This window comes from Engystomops pustulosus, chromosome 2, assembly GCF_040894005.1.
Source record: "Engystomops pustulosus chromosome 2, aEngPut4.maternal, whole genome shotgun sequence".
Classification (NCBI taxonomy): Eukaryota; Metazoa; Chordata; class Amphibia; order Anura; family Leptodactylidae; genus Engystomops; species Engystomops pustulosus.
In genome coordinates this window covers 225,405,220-225,423,568 of record NC_092412.1, presented here as the reverse complement: position 1 = coordinate 225,423,568, position 18,349 = coordinate 225,405,220, and the positions used below count along the sequence as shown (strand labels likewise).

The 18,349-nt window shown below is 44.1% G+C and overlaps 1 protein-coding gene across 2 annotated transcripts in view; it reads right to left on the bottom strand.

Annotated features, from left to right (window-relative positions):
* The window catches only part of TAOK1 (TAO kinase 1), a 60,634-nt gene extending 46,456 nt beyond the window's left edge, over positions 1–14,178 (bottom strand). The window contains exon 1 of one of the 2 annotated variants that reach the window (XM_072138324.1): positions 13,872–14,178. The gene's annotated coding sequence lies outside the window, so the exon portion shown is untranslated. Of the gene's footprint in view, positions 1–11,948; positions 11,969–13,871 lie in introns of those variants that run through there. The other variant, XM_072138325.1, reaches the window with a different exon arrangement.
* Positions 14,179–18,349: the final 4,171 nt, after the last annotated feature.

Here is an 18,349-nt window from a genome sequence, read left to right as displayed (position 1 = left end):
GCAAGAAGAAGCTTTCAGAGTTTACTCTACAAGCTACAGATCTTTATCCAAGGGAGGGAGGCATTCTGTGTGTTATAGCCAAGACAGCGTAATATGCTTCTCACGGATCGCTCATCTCTGATCGGTCTCATTTCTCTTTATCTATGCGTCAGATACCAGTAGAACGTGCGGAAGCCAAATAAAAGTGTAGCTAAACCCTGTTCCCTGATAATGTAAGCACATTGTCAGCATCTCATAGCACAGAGGAATCATGAAAAGATCTGCTTAGAGAGTCACTGAGTGATAGGAGCTAAAACAACAATAGAACAAAGTAAAATAAGGGGGTTAAAATGAGCTTTATTGTGTAAGATTTGTGAACTTTATGTCCTGTATTTTCTATGGTTAGCCCATATGCCGAGCTCGCATGGGCTGTAGATCTAATATTTTTGGTCACCGAATACACCTAGCCTTAGGACAGTTGAGAACGGTGCAACCTGGATTATTCTGCTTTTTGCACCCATGTGCCACCTAAAAAGCCGCTCCATTTATGGACTTTGCAAGAACTCTGAATTATTTAAAGGGGATATCCAAGTTTAAGAAATAACTTTGGGCAGGCTGTCCCGCACCATGGTCCATCTGATCTGTGGCCCGGTCTGTTTACAGTGGCGCACAGGGAGCATCAGGCTGGCCTGAAGCTCCCATACAACACCATCTCCCAGCGCCCTAAAATATAGGGACAGATGGGGGTGGCCCGCCATCCATGTGCGCTTCTGTAAACAATCAGGGGCACAGATCAGACAGACCACGGTAAATACACATTTTTTTTAATTTATTTTTTTAAATAGTCTGCCCCAGCATGGCCATAGGTTATTTCCTAAACTTGGATAACCCCTTTAAACAACTTCAGAGATCTTGCAAAGTCCATAAATGGAGCAGCTGTTTAGGCGGTACATGGGTGCGAATAGCAGAATAATCCAGGTTGCACCGTTATCAAATTTAGAGCCGAGTATGCAAATAACGCTAAAGAAATTCAACTGAAACATCCTTTTTTATTGTTTGAGATTTGCTGCAGGACATTTACAATTCTGTTAGATGCTCCACAGCAACAGCTTACAGATAGACATTGTTACTGATAACGCTGACAGATGCAGTTTTTCTAGTCTAAGTCTACGGGGCATCCGACATAACAAAATAATACATGACAAATGTTTGCATAAATATGTCCAAAATCACTAATAGTTACATTTCAGAATGAAGCAAAACTAAACCTGTTATTGCTATTGAGAGAGAAATGAGGAGGGTCATTTATCTTTTAGCTCATAATTTTTTTTTCCAGTTTTGGGCTTGTTTGAGTCATAGTAGAGGGTATGAAATGTGGCGTCAGTCTGTTTACTTGCAATTTTTTTTTAGAAAGTGAAAGAAAAATTGCAAGTTTTAAGCCACGCCTTCTAATCTTTTTCTAAAGCCAGAAAAGTAGAGGAAGGGTACTTTTTGCTGAAAAATTTGCAACCATTGTGAAAATGTATTGTAGATTTCAATGAAAGGGTTTCAACCCCTTCACGACTGCCATACTGCTGTATACGTGCTATTAGCACACACAACCAACAACTTCAAACGGTTTTATTTTCTGGTCCGTGGCACCTAACACCACAATTCCAGTGTCTATTAAAGGGGGTAATCTCAACTTTAATAGTAAACTGAGGATATTCACCGTTAAATTTGCTGTAAGAACTAAATAAAACTTTGAATTCCCAAGTGTAATTTAACAGGGGATATCTCTGGTTCTGTGTGATAGTAAAGGGCAGATTTCCCTCTTTAATAGGACACCAGAAATCTGCTTCCAGGTGCCACAGTTCAGGATACATAACCATGAAGTGAGTTCCCTTCCAACTGGTAAGTTAAAGGCAGAAAGCAAACTAAGCTGCAGAAGACACTTTGCAAAGGTACATGCACTGTATACCTCTGAACCGGGAAAATAGTGATACTGATACTGTATATGGTACTGATAAATGATACTGTATACATGATATATAATGATATATTGATATTCAGTCTTTGCCCTCAGGCTGAGGCCAGTTAGCTTGCCCAAAGATCCCATGATGCCTTGTGTTCTCTCTCAAAGTAATTTAGCAGAAAATCCATTTAGTTTTACACAAGTAAATCCAGTGTACACTGCAGAGGGCACATTCAGGATGTATGTGGTGACCAGCCTGACAGCTTCCATCACCTGGAGGAGCAGGGGACATGTAATAAGTTGTAGAAATCCAAGCAGAGGTTGCGATAACGCCTCTACATGTGTCATAGACGCGTTTAGAGGCTGATTTTCTCCCCCCAAAAAAATCACCAAGCGTATTAATACGCTTGGTGATTTTCCTATGAGCAGCCGCTTCCAAGCGGTGACGGCGCCGGCTGCAGGATCGCAGCGCTGATTGGCTGGAGGCAGGACAGGGAGGGACTTCCTGCTCAACATCCGAGCCTCTCCCGCGGGGCGCTGAGAGATGGAGGAGCCGAGCGAGGGGAGGGGGCGGGGCATCTGTTGTCGGGGCTGTGCTCCTGATCTGTGTGCGATCGTGCACACAGCCAGAAACAGGATCGTGCTGTCTATGTGACAGCCCGATTGTGTACTGTGACAGGGGCCCGATTATTATCAGTCTCCTGTCACAGCAGCCCCTGTATACAGCGAGAGGCTGCAGGGAAGGTGCTGTGCATCCTCTCTGCATGTCTCTGTATACAGATCACTGATGACAGTGATCCAATGGACTGTTACCAGTAGATCACTTTTATCTGTGATCTATATAAAAGAAAAGCAGGGAACACATATATTATGTGTTCCTCCCTAAATGTGCCCCTTTAAGAAAAAAAAAAAGTTCCCAAGCCGCAGCAAATTTATTAAATAATTTTATTAATTAAATAGTCCAGCCGTGCAGGCATTGAAATACAATTTTAATACATTGGGTACTGGCCGCAACACGGGGACATTTTTCCGTGTACGGAGCGGTATCACTCCATGCGGCCATCTTTTGGGGACATATGTACAGTCAAAAGCTTGCGGTTGTACATTCGTCCCCCACATGGTTGTGTGCATGTGGCCTAAGGCTGGTGCCACAGGTAGCGCTTTGTCTGCGCTTGCAAATGCAGACAAAGCGCAAAACACCGGCGGCTTGTTCCCGATCGCAGACGTTTCCATAGAAACGCCGATGCGATCAGGCCAAGGCACGCCCCGGTGGGCGCGACTTTGTCTAGCATGGCGGGCACACGGCAGCGCGGGGAGAGGAGGAGGTGAGCACAGCTCACCCCCGCCCCTCTCCATAGCGATGTATGGCCGCGGCGCCGTAATACGGGAAAAGATAGGACATGTCCTATCTTTTCCCGGGCTACGGAGCGGTACGGTGCCAAACGTGTGCCGCACCGTACCGCTCCCTTAGGGCGCCGCGAGCCCATAGAAGTGTATGGGGGACGTATATCAGCGGCATATACGTCGGCTGTATATACGCCCCCCATACAGTAATGTGAATGCAGCCTAAGGGTGAGGTTATTACCTACGTTTTCAAACGCATAACAGCTGAGACGAGATTTTCCTAATTACATTGCTGTCAACATTTTGTTTACAAAAGGCATGCAATAAAATTGTATTGATGCATGTGTTTTGTTAACACAATGTTGACAGCAATGTAATTGCTATTGATGCGTTTTGGTGCGTTCACACGATGCGTTGCGTTTTTTGATTAGTTTTTGACGCATTCCAAAGGCTTCAACCTTGATCACATGTTTATGTAGCATTCTGTTTCTCTTGCATTTGCTAAAACGCAATGTTACTTAAACATGTGAAGCCTTTGGATGCGTCAAAAACGCACAAAAAAGGCGTGAATGCCCCTTAAAGGGGTTTTCCCAAGAATTCAAATTAGACCCTATCCCTTGTATAGGGCCTAACTTCAATTTGTGGGAAAACCCTTTTAAGCACAGAAAACAGGAGCTGTAACTTTTTCCTTGTATTAATAGACGTCTTATAACACTATATATACGCCAGGAGTTATACATTTATTAGTGAAAATTTCGTACTCCTCCTGGGTTAAAAATACTCCTCAAAAATTGAGAGAGGAGTATTATTACCCTTCTGGAAAAATGTTAGTGCGACCTCTGAATCCAAGTAAACAAGTTATATGAAGTGCATAGCCTGTTCTGTGTGAGCTTATCTGCACAGAACGGATACTGCCGGTGACAAGATGGGGGACAGGAGCAGTAGATGTTGCGGATAAGGCTCTGTATAATCACAGACTGGGATGGAGGGACTGATCGGGGAACAGGGGAGATCTAGTACCTCACTATTCTGTACCGGAGATATCTCTATCCACAGTCCTGAACACATCCAGCTCTGCTTCATACATAGAGCACTCTGTATCAAGATCTCCTCCTCTCTGAGCAGCAGCTCCTCCCTCTAGAATTTGTAGATTTGTTTATACTACAGACTATAGGGCTTGTAAGAATCGCCGGCAGCAACGCATGCGGCGCGCTGACAGCTGCCGCAGAGGGGCTTATTCACAGTGCCGGACGAACATTCAACCAGCGCTGTGAATAAGCCCCTCTGCGGCTGTTGTCAGCGCGCCCCATCGCATATACATTGAAAAAGATGCGCTGCTGCTGGCGATTTTTACAGGTCCCTGACTGACAGGGGCGTGGAGGGCGTTAAAACCAAGTATCCACACACACTTTTTAATAAAAATTCAATAAATATAAAAGGGGCTGGGGACATGATTAGGGGGAACTAATGTGGTGGGGGTATTTTTTTTCGGGGATGACAGGTTCTCTCTAAAGTGGCACCAAAGATATTGCTATTTAAATAAAAGCAGAACAGACCTGCAAAGATTGACCTGGACATTTAGGTACCAATGACCCTCAGTCATGAAGGTTAAGGAGGAAGTCTCATTATAGAAACCCCCTTTCAGAACGAGTCTCTTACCATTCCCGGCAAACAGTAATATGATTTGTCTTTGAATACTTTGTACTAGATGTGGTGAGATGCAACACCAAGTACTAGGTATTGTAGTTAGCCTCCTTAGGTAGGGAGGGAGATGACTTTGATAAAATTCTCCTCCAAATTCATATGTAAAAGAGCTAAGAAGAGTCATAAGGGTCGGAGAGTCACTTTACCCTCTCGGGTTCTATAGCACCTGCTTTATGTATCAGATTAAAGATACAAATCATCTTTTTATGAGCAGCTCACATTTCCAACTTTGTCTTTAACTACAGGATGAACAATAGGGGCATCGGAAATTATGCTCCACCTTTAGCCTCTAAAAGTGACTCACCGCAGGCAAATGTTACTCTTCTCTGCTGATTGGAATATCACTTTGGATGAGATTTCTTGTAGGTAAACAGATGAGATTTCACATAAAAGATGGAATTATAGAAAAGGACATTTCATACTTTACCGGGGAGGGGGAGGGTTGTTTGGGTGGATGGGGTGGTAGTTTTTTGGTGTAAAACCTGGTGACCGGAAAACAGCTTTTTCGAACTGTACTATTTTGGTCCAGGAGGTTGAGAGGAACATGCAATGACGACTTCAACTGAGTTTCTATAGGATTTCACTTTCAATAGTCATATATATCTGCCCCATATTTATGCACTGGGTAAAAGTCACAGCATAAAAGCTGCCTCTATATACAGTATGACTTTATAGTAATGTATTTTATAAGCCTTTAGGCAGAGGGAGCAGACTAGGTCACTGGTAGCAACACAAATAACCTCATCTACAAGTATAAAATACAGGGAAGGGGGGGGAAAACCTCAACAACAGTGTTAATATTCCTGAAATCACCACAAATCGAGAAAAAGGTGAACAGGTCACAGCTTATATTACAAGATAAACATGTTTTCAGACACCTCAAGACAAAGACTTGACACAGTAAAGGAAGATGGGAAACAATAAATACATAATTGTAACCACTATACCGTTAAAGGGGATTTATTTCACCTTTAAACTGCACCTGGACTATTGTAGAAAATCCTCATCCTATACAAAACATAGAACTGCATTGTTGCCTGAAGATATCTCCAACGCTTTACACAACGCCTACACAATAACAACACTTAACACTGGGGAATCTTTCTATATTTGTCCAACTTTTGGTTTGTAACAGAATTAGGACATCGGGATGACCCAAAGCAGATACCAACATGATGCACGTGTGATAGAGGGGCCGAAATACACTGGAAAAATCTGGAGAGGACAGGTCACCACATCCCAATCTCAGGATATTCCTGATGGGATTGGCGCGGAGGGGGCTTGCCCGCACAAAGTACATAACACAACAGTAGTGAGTAGCTTCATCCACCAACATATTATACAAAAGGGGACACGGAAGCCACGCTGCGTTCAGCTTCTAGACCGGCCATGCCCATCCGTCCCGCATGATACAGCGCTGGGAATAGGGATGGATGGGCTTCCGTACACTTGGGGTTTTTTTTACCTGGGGCACAGACCAAAGTGATGCGGGAGGGAACGCAGAGGTAAGTAAATGTTTCATTTTTTTTAACTAGCCCCTAATAGGACATCCCCTGAACCTAAAGCCCAATCCATTTTTCTGAGCAAAAAAATGTTTTTGCGTTGCCCCATTTTTTCAGTTTCCTGAAGTTGTCCTACTTAATCATTGCACTGTATCTTAAGTTTTTCCCCTTTGTGATACATGTGATGGGTTGCCACTTTTGAAACTTTTTCTGGTGTGACTTTTTTGCCCCAAACAGTAGCTCCCAAAAGTAAGTCTGGGTCTTGCATGCTCGTTTTTGGGACTTAGGTGCGAGAATGGGACAATTTCAGTGCCCAAAAGTCTCACATGTTGAACAAACATCTGAGCTACAAAGATAAATATGGCACCTGCATTAAATCTTTGAAGCAACTAACTTTGGTACGGTGCTTGATTCTGCATCTAAAAAGTCTCAAACTGCGAAAAGTCTCACAAAAAGTTGCACAAAAAACGAAAAGAAAACAATAGGAGTGATAGATGCCCCCCTATGCCTTCTTTTTGAAGAAAAAAAATCTTATCTATTCCTGGAGCTGCCTGCTTCTGGCTAATTCATCTCCTCTGGAATCAGACACATCCATCCACCATCCTGTAGAAAAGGGGAAAATCCCTTTTGTAAAAACAAGGTTTGAAAAAAAATGTAACTTTCTAAAACTTCCTGTTCCGCAATGACATCTCCTCCAATAGTATTTACACTGTGACTACAGACTACGTAACAGTGCAGCACCATGCTGAAACAGGCGTAGCACAAGCATTTAAAGGGGTTGTCCCAACTCTGGTATTTGTGGCATATCCAAATATTTTTCACATCCACAAAAAGGATATAACTTTGGATTTGAAAAAAATGAGGCCTTATTCATATAGCCTTGTGCTCGCCAGGAGCACTGCATAGCACATGGCTGTGTGGAGAAAGAAGGGGGAAGGAAGGTGGAGTGAGAGCTCCTCACCCCTTCCATCACCATTGAAAGCCGCCCGGTCAGCCTCAGTGTGCACCCCTGGCCGGGTACCATAGACTTTTTGCGCCTTAAGTGGTATCATCTACATGAGAACATTTTTTTTTTTTAAAGCATACCTCCGTTCACTGCAAACCAAAATATGCTTGATAACCGATGGCATATAGGCGTAGAAAGGGCCATCTGTGTGAGCCTTTACTTAAAGGGGATTTGCAGGATAATGACCTTACAATAGGATATGTGATGGTATCAGGGATTTGGCAAATCACAGTACACAGTAATAACACTGTCAGAAGTCCAGCTCCATTCTGTGTTTAGCGGCTGGCTCCACGAACTGCAGCTAAGACCCTACAATATCTGACACAACGCCTGTCAAATGTGTGGCGCAGTACCCGGTAAACAATGAAATGGACAATTCCTTGCAGTTCAGACAGGGGTGCTGGGTGCAATATTGATAGCACTCTGTGTAATAAGACAGGTAAGCTACGAGTGTAAAATACATGAATAATTTATGAAACTAAACGCCTCTTATTATGACTACAGCAGCGAGAAATGTAAAAATAAGGCAGGGATAATTGTATTAATTGGGGAAGCCCTCGTGATGTCAGCCCATTGTAAGTTCTCAGACAATGCTCCGCTGCGGTCGTGTCTACAATTACTATTCAATGTAGAGCGCCAGCTTTCACCCTCAACACAAGAAGAGCAGGGGAAACAACGAAACCCCAGACCCAAGAAAGGTTTTTGTTTTTTTTTTTTTATATCTGAAAGGGTTGTCCCACAGGATATTGGATAACCTGCTGTTTTGAGGGTCAACTGGTTCTGGTGACCACTGCTATCACCCCAATCATGGCAAGAATGACGGTTCTGATTCACTTGACGTCTCCATGTATTCTGTACAGGGTAGTCAGATATAGCTTTATAGTCGCCAACCCTTTAAGAATTGATATGCCCGCGGCCATTACAGACAAAATGCAAATACTAAACTATTGAGGGTTTTTCTTTTTTTTTTTTGCTGTGGCAGAATTGGGATAAACCAACTCCTGGAACCATCCCATGTCTTCTTCAATTTATCAAGAATTGAAGAAGACATATTTATATTTATCTTATTCTTTAGAGCTCAATGTCACAATTACAGGAGATTCCACAAATGTTCCTGAGTAAATGCAGAAGACATAAATACAAGATCTTGGGACTGCAATACTCTACACCATTGCAAAATATGCAAGCAGAAGGATCAGTGTAAAAAATGAGGATAAAATACACACCAGAGAATTGTGGCCCCTTAAAATCCAACAATGAAGGTTTATTTTAATTTATTTTGAAATCCTGGATGATTCTTTAACTGCAAAAGACTCAAATTGCAATATCAGTAAGGCCTCATGCACCCGACCATATGGGGGCAGATGGTACATGTGCACAAGTTGCAATCATATCACGGCCCCCATAGAGGTCTACAGCACCTGGTCGTGAGCTGTAGACCAAACAAGGCGGCCGAACCCTAAAATATAGGACATGTCTTATATTTTGCTCCTTTTTATGCTGCAGCCCCTCAGCTTCCTATGGAGAAGGGAAGGGTGATAAGCGCTCAGCCCACCTCCTGCTTGGCTCAGGGTACGCCCTTGTATGCTATGCCCAGGTATGGTCATGTGCTTGGGACATTATACTAATCTAATTAATTTTTTTACTCCAGATAATATAAGACCACGCTTGTCTATATTAGATCATAAGGACATCATCAGAGGGGTTCACTCTATTAGAGAAAGCAACAATTGTCTACAGATTCTGTAGTTGGCTATGAGATGGTGACAGGGCGATGTACCATGTTTTCCATCAACTTTGGCCATCACAGCAGCCAGATGCCCGTAGGTTAGAAATAAAAACATACAGAGGGGATAGTCCTTACTGCGGATCCTGTGATGGCTGTGGCCAACTAGTCTCAGCGATCAAAAGATTTCCAAAGATATTATATAGAAAAGTGTTTATTTTTCATCCGACCTGTCTATCCAGGTGTTTTCCTGGTGTACATGAGAAAAGCTGTTCAATTGTGTGTCCAGAATATTCTGAATCTACTGCTGAGGGATCCTTTCAGACGAACATAAGCTGGGACCCACGAATAGGCGCCTGCCGGCTCCCCCCTCCATACGAAGCCGTACATACCGCAAAAAAATTGGGCGTGCCCTTTTTCCAGTACAATAGGCAATAAGGCCATTCAAATGGATGGCAGTATCGCCCATTAAAGTGAATGTCGCTGTGTGCTACCCATACTGAAAGGGTACGTTATGGGTAGCACACAGTCATATTAAAATGTTCATGAAAAAGGGGCCTAAGAACTAAAGCACTACAGAATACTGGAGCCAGTTAGGACGACATGTCCTACTCCCCTAGCAAAAATTCTTCAATAGGAATTTACGAAACGTCAATGTATGTTTAGAAGTTGAACATTGCCAGACATAAGAGCAAAGACGAGCAGACATATGGTGTCATATGCTCACTACATATGATCATACATATTGCCCATATTACACTACATTCATAAGAATATACAATCTGATCTCAAGCTGTGATTTCTTCACCAATTCTTGTTTCTACTTAATAGAGGATAAGGCATAATGAAGGACTGCATTAGTTTCTACTCACTTGTTCCTTGCTTTTCTAGGACCACACATTATCCATAGGATCAGCTGCTAACATTCCAGTACATCACTGACAATTCCACTTTATAACATACATCAGCCAATATGTAAGGTAAAACAGAGGTGGCTGATCACCACCTTTACGTGTTGTATGAAGAGAATGGAGATCGTGCAATCAAAGATCCCAAATAGCAGTCCTGACCTTCCCATTCATATTGTTGGATTGGTGGCAGATTGATGCCCCTAGCAACTACCATGATAGCCAATCTGGCAAGGTGTCCGGATCTGGCAACCCAAACAGAACCCCAGGTCCACTCCACTATAACCCCAAACATTCTTCATTGAAATCCCAACATTTATGACTTGTTTCTTTATGTCTTTATATCCCAGGATAGCTATAAACATTAGATGAAAGGTCAAGGGGCAACCTCCGGGTGACGTCATGTATGACCTTATGAAAAATAGTTCCAGGCCTTCCCCTGACAAACTTTAGTTCGTTGACAAATCTTGTCAAATTCTGTTGACAAGAAAGAAAGATACTATCTGCCGCTCATGTGTGAGATGTGTGGGAGCCGGGTAACATCATCGGCCGTCTGCCTGGAGTAGGGGTGGGATGAGTAGGGGCGGGATGAGTAGGGGCTGAATAAATTAAAACAGGGCCGAGCCCAAAAAGGCTCTAGTGATGCCCCCAGAGTCGCTAAAGATCATGTTTAAGTATTTTTAAAAGCAACTTTTTTTTTTTAATCAAACTGTACGGATTCAAGGGTGTAACAAAGCCAGGTCCGGACTGCAGGAGATGAGACACACATGTCAGTGGTCTATTATCAGTCATTCTGAAGGTATATGTATATAATAAGAATTATAATTCTGTGGCTCAATGACCCAGGCAAAATGAATAGCGCTCCTTTATTTATGACATATTGGCATCAGTGTAACTTAAAGCTTCTGGGATGTAAAATCTGTGTTGCTTATAGTACTTTGCTTTTAATTTTGGAAAGAGACTCCCTATTTAGAGGCACCTATGTCCCTGTTCTAACTCATAAAATAATACCCTTTCATAATTGGTTGTCACCAAAATATCATTGAGAAAATGTAACAAAGAAATGATCATACTGCACGAAAAGTGTTCACACAAAAGAACAATAGAAAGTCTTATTGACGTTATGTGTTGCTGAATACATCACCGGGATAAATAACACGTATGTCAATAATGCAGCATAATCTAATACTCTTAGGAATCTGAGATTCGACAAGAAGGTGACTTCAGCAGCTGAGATATTGTCAGTTTTTTTGTTTTTCTTGGTGTTATCATTACACAATGCATTACCACATGGGGGCCCTTAGTGTGACCTGCCTAGATAAAGTTTTTGTCCACCCTACGAAAGGCGGTGATGTCACCAGAGAAAAATCAGACCCAAGCATCTCCCTGCAAACGTCACCAACCAAGTAAACAAGTGTAACTCCTGCCCTCAGCAAGCAGCCTGGCTGTAAATACCCCACCGATCAGGAGGGCAACCTACTGATTCCCCTGTTGTAAGTGAATTGTCTAAACCACAGTAGATACAACTGTACCTGAGATGTTTACAGATGTTGTTGGCTGAGCTGAGAACGCTGCTGATCTGTCAACAATAGATGAGAACGCTCAGCGACATGACATGTGGACGGCAAACTGAGTCCACCAATATAGCATGACAAAACCTCCACAATGCAAACAGCAGGCACTTGCTGGCAGCGAAGCCATGGTATTTCTGTCAGCCCTGCACAAGATTCATGCATGCGTTAGGTGGGGCTGCAAAGCAACTAAGGATAAAGACAATGAGAATGATTTTCTTTGTTATTTAATGTAAGTATGTGGTGCCACCAACCTTCCTCTGAGCTCCTTCCGCTGCCTTCCCAGGCCTCCCCTCCTCCCTCCAATAACATTTACAGTAACAAACACACATCCAGGCTGTGTTTGTCAGGAGAGGATAGTGGAGATCTGCAGCACTGCAGCACTCAAGATACAAACACAGAAATAGATAGAAAGCAGAAGAGAAGCAGGAAACATTCCTAGCTGGGGCTCATTAGAGCTGTTAACCTTGGCACTGCCAACCACATTACTAAGCAATGACTGGCGTCACAAAGGCAAGAAGTCAACGCCAACACCAAGCCTTTATTAACAAGACAAGAGCCGTCACATCACGTCACAGATCCAGAAGCTGAGCCCCAATGTCATGCAAGTCAAACCCTTCTGGCATCTGAGCCCCATTCTCATTCAATTTATACTATCCAAGCAAATAAGCAAAGCAGGGACAGTGGCATCCCAATGTCATGCAAGTCATACCCTCCAGGGGTAGATGAGCCCCAATATTGTGCAATTCATATCCTCCTAGCGTCTCAGGGGTGCAAAGGAGATGAACCCCAATGTTATGCAAATCATCTCATCCTGGTATCTCAGAGATGCGGGGTAGAGGAGTCCTATGTCATACAATTCACATGCTCCAAACAAATAAGGGAAGTGGCAACAGTTGCCCCCCAATGTCACGCAAGTCCTTCCTATCTCATGGGTGCGCAGTAGCTGGTCCCACTATCATGCATCTCTTGGGTCTGGGGCAATTGAACCAAAACAATCATGCATATCAGACCCTCATAGTATCTCCTTAAATAAGCAATTCATATCCTTCTAGCATATCAGGGGTGTGGGAAACTGAACCCCAATACCATGCATGTTATACCCCCATAACCCTAATATTAGATCATACCCTCCTAACGTGTGAGGGATACAGGGCAGTAGAACCTCAATATCATGCACTTGATACCCTCCTAGAATTGCAGGGGCACAGAGCACCTGAGCCCTAATACCATACACTTAACGGCCTCCTGAGATTGCAGGGCAACTTAGCCCCAATATAAGGCACTTCATACCCTCCTGGCAGTAAAGAGGTGCAGTGCAGCTGAGCCCCAATATCATGCAAGTTATGCCATCCTGGCAATGCAGGGGTTCAGGGCAGCTGTGCCCCATTTTCAAGCACTTTTTACCCTCCTGGCATTGCAGCTGAACCCTAATAACAGCCACTTTATGCCCTCAGGGCATTGCAGGGCAGCTGAGCCCTAATGCAATACACGTTATACCCTCCTGGCACCTCAGTAGCATTTTTACAGCAAGTCTTATGTATAATGTATAAAATTTAACAAACAGGATACAAATATTACTTATTGTATCTCCTTATACAATGTAACCCTCAGGTTTACACACATCACCCTGATAATACGGCGCCCATATAGATGCCAACTAATTCTGTAGGCCCCAGTACCCATGACACCAAGGCGAATGATGTACAACAGATGGCCTGGAGATGTTTATGTCCTGGGTGACACACAACCAAACAAACATGACCACAAAAACTTCTGGTGCCCGTCTTATCTGGTCATAGGAGAGGGTGCCAGCTCTCCTGTCAGTGGTACAAATAAGCTTTACTTGGTGCTTAGTATGAAGTCCTGATCACAGGGGGCACCTCTGACTCCCCACCATGACAGAGGGGACCATGGATGAAGCAGAGCTGAATCTGTCACATAACTCTGTGTGACACACTCGGCTCTGCTACATCTGGCTGTGTGCTGACACATCCATGTGAGGCCCCGGGGAGTGTCCCCTTCCCCTGCCTCATGTTTACCCCAGAGGAAGGGCAAGGCCTGCGCTCTCCCCCGGCTATGGCCGGGCCTGGGAGCAGCCAGTGCTGGGCCCCCCGCATCCCTCTCATGGCGCCCGGCAGCTCTGACTACAAGTCACCAGTAAGAAGCGCATTTACCTCGTTCACACCGACGCTCCGGACGGCCTCGTACTGATCCCAAAAACCAGCTGGGGAGGGGCAGCAAGAGGGCGCTGCGAGCACCGGAAACAAAGGCCGGCCCGGGGTGCTGAGGGCGGGGACAGGAGGAGGAGCGGCCGCGGCTCAGACACTCGCATCGGTGTGACCGGGGCTCCTCCGCCTCTGGGCGGGCAGAGACCGCGCAAGATGGCGCCGTGCAGGCACCGGGAGCTCCGTGCACACACAGCACACGGAGAGGAAGCGGCCCCGATCACCCCTCACCGGCCCGGGCCTCCAAGTTCTCGCGTTATTACGTGCGGCACAAGGGGGATGCACAAACTTTGTGAACTTTTACTGTGTGCGCTGATACAGTGATGTGATGTGGAGCCATCACATGACAGCCAATCACATCACAGTTACTATATAGCCCATTGTAACTGAGGAAATGGAAGAGGTGATCTGATTGGTTAATAAAGGCAATGCCCTGCTATTCCATGTATTAGCGCATGTTCACACTGGGACTTTTGCCATTTGTGTATTTTCCACAAATCCTTAACAGAAATCCTTACCGATGTATTGGGGTGATGGTTCCGTAAACAGAAAAATAGAAAGGGAGTGAAAAATATTAATACAAAAAACAGAAATGGCGTGGTGTTAATATGACTAAGGTTGAGGGCACACATGGTGTTTTGAACGCGTTTTTGGCACGTTTTTGACAGGTTTGACCAATTATCTTAATTCAAACTGGTCAAAAACACATGCATTTTCAAAAAACGCATTTGTTTTTTTGACACACTGCTTAAAAACGGGCAAAAGACGTGTTCAAAACGCCACGTGTGCCATCCTTAGTCATATTAACACCACGCCATTTCTGTTTTTTGCATTAATACTTTTCACTAGCTTTCTATTTTTCTGTTTGGGGCGGGAGGGCTCCTTTTCACTGTAGTGAGAGCATTTCATATTCCATGCCATGGACTAGGGAGCTGGAAAAAAAATCCAAACACGATGAAAAAAAAACACATTAGCGCCATTTCCTTATGGACACAGTTTTTCCGGTTTGTACCGTGCGCTCCATGTGACACCTCTGCTTTATTTCTTGGCTCGGTACGATTACTGAGATACCAAATTTATACAGGTTTTATTATGTTTTATTTCTTTGTTATTTTTACTACTTTTTTATATTTTACTTTAAAGGACACCTGTCATCAGGTCTCTGTCACCTCTACTGTTGGAGCAGCTCACAAGGATCCCATCCCAGCCTTTATCTAGTTATTTCATACATTATTCATTGTAAAATCATCTATTCTTTATCATGTAACTGAGGCTGGTCACATGGTCAGAGGCAGTGATGTCACCCCTGTTGCCCCTCCCCTCTCCTCCCCCTGCTCATGTCTGTGTGTAATGTATAGTAAAGCATGGCTAGTGTGTGTGCTGTATCTGCTGACATGCTGCATCCTCCTAATATACAGGTGAGAGACACAGACATCAGCTACACATGAATCTGACATGTTCTGCTGTAACATGGCTGCCTGGAGCTGCTGTATCTCTCCTATACACACACACATGCACACACAGGCTGCAGGGGGCGTGGCCACCAGCACCAGGAAGCACATCATTAATCAGGCTGTCAGTCAAGCACTGGGGGTGTGGCTGTACATCCCACTCATGAATAGAGTGGACAGCTTGAATATGCTAATGCTTCATTGGACATTTCACAGGTCATTTGCATACAGCTTTAGGACCTCATTGCTTAGGGTTACAGGCATGTAGAGGGACAATGAAGGGATAGAGGCAATGCTCTCTAATGGCAGTTTATGAAAATATATTTAGTTTAGGGGGGTTATTTTGCATGACGGGTTCTCTTTAAGTACTAAAGTATTGCAGTATATAGTAAATTTGCTATGGATTAATAACATTTATAACTCCAGGCTGTCATGGGAACGGATTGCCGCCCCCTGATGACATCACGGGAAGTGACAATCCAACTCAAGATGGTTGCACCCATGCACTGCCACCGATGCAGCCAACACCCTCCATGTATGGAGAGGCCTCAGCCTGTTAGTCTTCTTCATACATCCTTAGGCTACTTTCACACGTTGTATACCCGCCGTATACCCGGTGGGCATACATTGGCGCTGGGGAGAGCGCAGCTCACCCCAGCCCCTCTCCATAGGAATACACAGTGCACGGCGCCGTATCACGTAGAAAGATAGGACATGTCCTATCTTTCTACAGGCTACAGAGCGGTATGTTTTGAGGATCGTGCCAGTGTTTTGGGGGATGTATATCGGCTGTATATATGTCGGCCGTATATACGTCCCCCATACATTTGTGTGAATGTAGCTTTTATGGGATTTGCCCATAAAGGAAAATTCACAAATTTCAATCCCTTAGTGATGTTTACAAAATAAAGATCATTTTTAACCCTTTACTTTACATTGTAGCTCCTATCACTGCTGTTTTAGCTCCTATCACTCAGGGATGGTCAGCGTAAGATTCCAGAGTGTGGACGGGGACTCTCTAAGCAGACACATAATGATTCCTCTGTGCTGAGATGCTGTGTGCTGACAATGTGCTTAGATTATCAGGGTACAGGGTTTATCTACAATTTTATTCAGCTTCTGAACATTCTACTAGTTTGTGACACATAGAAAAAGAGATATGAGACAGATGAGAGATGATGAGATTCATGCGATGCCAGCAGGAAGTCTGTGTGTGTGAGCTCCTCTTGGAATGCAGGGGGGAGGGGCTGATGCAGAGCTCAGTGCAGCATCAGACTGAAGAAGAATATGTCCTGCCCAACCTAATCTGATTTATGGGGAAAATTGTATAATAATAATAATTCCTTTATTTATATAGCGCCCACAGATTACGCACTGCTGCACAAAGCATGTCAAACCGGTCCCTGTCCCCAGTGGGGCTCACAATCTAGTGTACACCAGGACTGATGGAGATATGTTGGAATTATATCTGTTATATGCTGTATTTTTATTAATAACAGTGAATTGGAGAATGTGTTATTTTGTGATCCTGAGTATATTTATGAATCCTTGTCTTTGTGGGCAGGGCCGGCCCCAAGTTTCCGTAGACCCCTGGGCGGCAGAGCCTCAACGGGCTCCTTTCCAGTGAACTCCCGTGGCAGCATTAAAAATTTAGAAACTAAAACAGTCTCCTGTTCCCTAACATATTTCCTAGTTTATCATGCCGAACAGCCCACTCATGGTTATTTTAGATTCATTAGTTACAACCCCCCTAATCCCCATAGATCCCTTATGTGGGCTCCACCAGCAGGTCTGGGTCCCAGTACTTGCCCAGGTATGCCCAGTGCTAGTGCTAGTGGGAATATCCCTTTAATGCACTATGGTGTACATGTACAGCCTAACGTGTTAAAGGGATAATACTAGGGCAACACATTAAGGCAGTAGTCACACATAGCGTTTGAATTGTGTTTTAAAACACAATTAACAGGCAGAGGGGAGGAGCTTAGCTCAATTACTTTGTGTTTTCATAGCATTAATGTTGGATTTACATTATTGTTAGGGCCCCTTCAGTGTGTTTATTATCCCTGTGCTGTGACGTCACTGTGTGCATTATCCCTGTCCTGTGACATCACTGTGTGTATTATCCCTGTTCTTCGACATCACTGTGTGTATTATCCCAGTGCTGTAACATAATTTTTAGGTGAGGTAGCAGAGCCGAGTGTGTTGTTGTGTCTTATATCCATCTCATGACTTTTATCTGTCTCATCTTTCTGTTTCTATTTGTCAGATATTAGTGGAATCTTAAGAAGCTAACTTAAAGTGTAGATAAACCCTGTACCCTGATAATCTAAGCAATTTGTCAGCACACAACATCTCACGGCTTTAGATGAATCATAATGTTTCTTCTTAGAGAGTCCCTGTCTACATTACTGAATTTTACCCTGACCTTTCCTGAGTTATGGGCCAAAAACAGCAATAAAACTGCAGTAAAATTGCAAAGTATACACCCTTTGATGCAATAGGAGTACTGAAGGGTTTGCAGCACAAGTGTCAAAAGTGTAACTGTTGGGACCCAATGCAGAATCTGTAGCAGGACCCTCAATGTTAATCTATTAATCAAGTGTACTAGCCTAATCATATCAGAAAGATGTTGTTACAAATTCCCCACTTTCCCCAGCCTAAGGCTGAATTCACACGGATGTTCGGGGAACGTATATACGGCGACGTATATACGTCACATATACGCCCCCCCATAGGCCGGCAATGGGCGTGCGGCACCGTTCCGCAGCAGTGAAAATATAAGACATGTCCTATCTTTTCTCGGCATACGGCGCCATGCACCATATATCCCTATGGAGAGGGGCCGGGGTGAGCAGCGCTCACCTCCTCCTCCTCTCCCTGGTGCCGCCAAGTGCCCACCGTGCTATGGTACGGCAGGCAACGGCAGTGTGAATGCGCCCTTATGTTGTATAATTAATGTGATCTTGGGAACGTCCT